The 2,500-nt window shown below is 36.2% G+C and overlaps 1 protein-coding gene across 1 annotated transcript in view; it reads right to left on the bottom strand.

Moving 5' to 3' along the window:
• Window positions 1-1,820, bottom strand: part of LOC135224759 (uncharacterized) — a 4,476-nt gene extending 2,656 nt beyond the window's left edge. The window contains exon 1 of the mRNA XM_064264085.1: window positions 1,706-1,820. The gene's annotated coding sequence lies outside the window, so the exon portion shown is untranslated. The remainder of the gene's footprint in view (window positions 1-1,705) is intronic.
• Window positions 1,821-2,500: the final 680 nt, after the last annotated feature.

Here is a 2,500-nt window from a genome sequence, read left to right as displayed (position 1 = left end):
TAGCACCCAATACATTTTTTTAGGTTAAATACAGTACAGGAGACAAACCTGTTTCCTGTCAGGTAAGATCCAGCAAACCAGGCCTGTTTGGCTTATGAGGTATATGTATATTATACTATAGTGATGGTGGGTTGCAGTTATGTAGGGTTTGGTTTGATTTCGTATCATTATTGATCAAAAGAAAATTCTTAAGTTTACAGGGTGAAATCCTTGGATATTTTTCACATTGCTTGGTTTTTCCTCCTTGCCAAAATTTAATTCAAATTATGGGTGCCATGACAAAACCATTTTTAAACCTATATGTCTTGAAGTGTTTAAGTGATAATAAAGAAATCCTGCTCTATGTTTAGGCAATTTCTAAAGAAAAGGAAAGAAACATATTGTAATGTTGAACAACTGAAGAGTTACTTTTCCTCTGACCACAACAAACCCTAAATTTTACAAGTAATAACTGTTAGTGGGTAGGCAAAATTGGGTTATGTGGTTGCCTAAGTCGTGTAGGACCCTCTGTCCTGAGTTAGGTTATGATACAATCAATTGTCTGACTCCATTGTTTATTGTGCTTGTAAGGCACATAAAGTTGAGTGGGGTATAGAGGAAGCAAAGCATCACCAGTCAGGAATGAACCTAGGTTTAAACTGAGGAGATTAAGTCAAGATGTATCTGTGTAAATGGTATAACTTTCTTTATTATTAATACTAGTTACACACATGAATCACCTATCCTTCTACAAGCTTCACTTTCTTTCCCCTAGTATAGCTGGGGCTCTCTCAGAAAGACTAAATATAGTATGTGCAAGATACACATGCATACAATTTTTTTATAAACAGCAGCAATAGTAAAAAAAATTATGGTAAATCTAAGTAATAACTCCACGCCGGGTATTTCTTTGGAAATTACAGTTTCCTATAGTATTTGGATTGCTTATTAAGAATTTACTGTTATTTTTGGGCGGTCGACTGCAATTAACACCCAGGGGCCAGTACTAAACACAGCGAAATACATTGGACGTCACAATCCCTTGTGGATGTCGTATTCGCGGTTACATTCTTTGCAGCCCATGCGGAGTTATTCCTTAGAATTACCATAATTATATAACACTTAGCCTCGGCTGGAATTGCCATAAAAGCAACAAACAATTATACCAATTTCTCCTAGGAACCTAAAAAGTTAGACTAGGCTTATTATATCAACATAGCGTACTGCCAATAAGGCCCAGTAAACCCTCTTCTGGTGATGAACCACAGCCTTTGAGGTCTACTTCCAAAACTTAAAGTAAGAATCCTTCATTTTACTTTAGGATTTACAGAGCTGCAGGTCAGGGTTGGTTGGGGATTACACATCCTGTATTAGGCATTGCTGGGATTAATCCATGTTTTTCTCAAAGATTCATGGGCCTCTCTTTTGGGATGTGTAGATTTTGGGGGTGGGAGCAGGGGGACAGACTCAGGTGGTTTCGTAAGATCAAGCGTACTAATTTAGGTTAGGTTTGGAAAGGATGTATCCCACCTGTGCAATTAATGTTAATATTTTACCAACGCTATTGGTTTACTTTCGATTCTGGCGTTCTCCGCCTGAAAGCAAATGTTCCACGTTACGCAATAGGCTCGTGTGTGTAACTAGTACTAATACTAATAATAAAGGAAGTTATAGCATAAAGATCTGTTCTTTTTATCGAGGGAACTTGCTTTAGAATTAAGCCTACCTCCACAACGCCTTAATTCACCGCTCAGGAACGAACACTTCCGTGAAGCTGATTATGCTGATAATGTATGAAAGTGTTGCCAAAGGCTCTGAGTCAGATGTTCAACAAAACATTGTTCTGCTTATGAAAGATCCTAACCAGATAGATGGCGCTGGACTCAGGGAGACGTTTTATCACGGCTGTAATTTGTCTGCATTGATTCTCACATTAAAAAAAATATATAATAATGTTTTCAAAAACGCTGATTTTACAATTCGACATAGACTGTCTAAATTATGGTATATGTTTGTTGTTAATTTAATTCAGCTCTCAAGTACTTGTTCAAATATTTTTTTTTCCTTCCTTAGACGTTAATAACTGCTTAAAAGAACGGAAATATATCCTGAAGATATATATATATATATAATATATATATATATATATATATATATATATATATATATATATATATATATATATATATGATATATATATATATATATATATATATATATATATATATATATATATATTACGAAATGGAAACATCTGCAATCATACTTACTCATTTTACAAACCACGCATGAGAGGTTTATGAAAATGCGCGCGCGCAAGAGAGAGAGAGAGAGAGAGAGAGAGAGAGAGAGAGTTTCCCTCGTCTGAATCACCTCTCGCGCATCTGAGCAAACACCTTGTCAGTCGAATTCATATCTCCCATTACACCGCAATCTTCTTTTTCCCCATCAAGCCTTCTTTACTGCCGCTCTTTTTACCTGGGACAACCCTAACCCATTCATTTTCCAAGCTGTGCTCAGC

This window comes from Macrobrachium nipponense, chromosome 12 (genome assembly GCF_015104395.2).
Source record: "Macrobrachium nipponense isolate FS-2020 chromosome 12, ASM1510439v2, whole genome shotgun sequence".
Taxonomy (NCBI): Eukaryota; Metazoa; Arthropoda; class Malacostraca; order Decapoda; family Palaemonidae; genus Macrobrachium; species Macrobrachium nipponense.
This window is presented reverse-complemented; position numbering and strand designations above follow the sequence as displayed.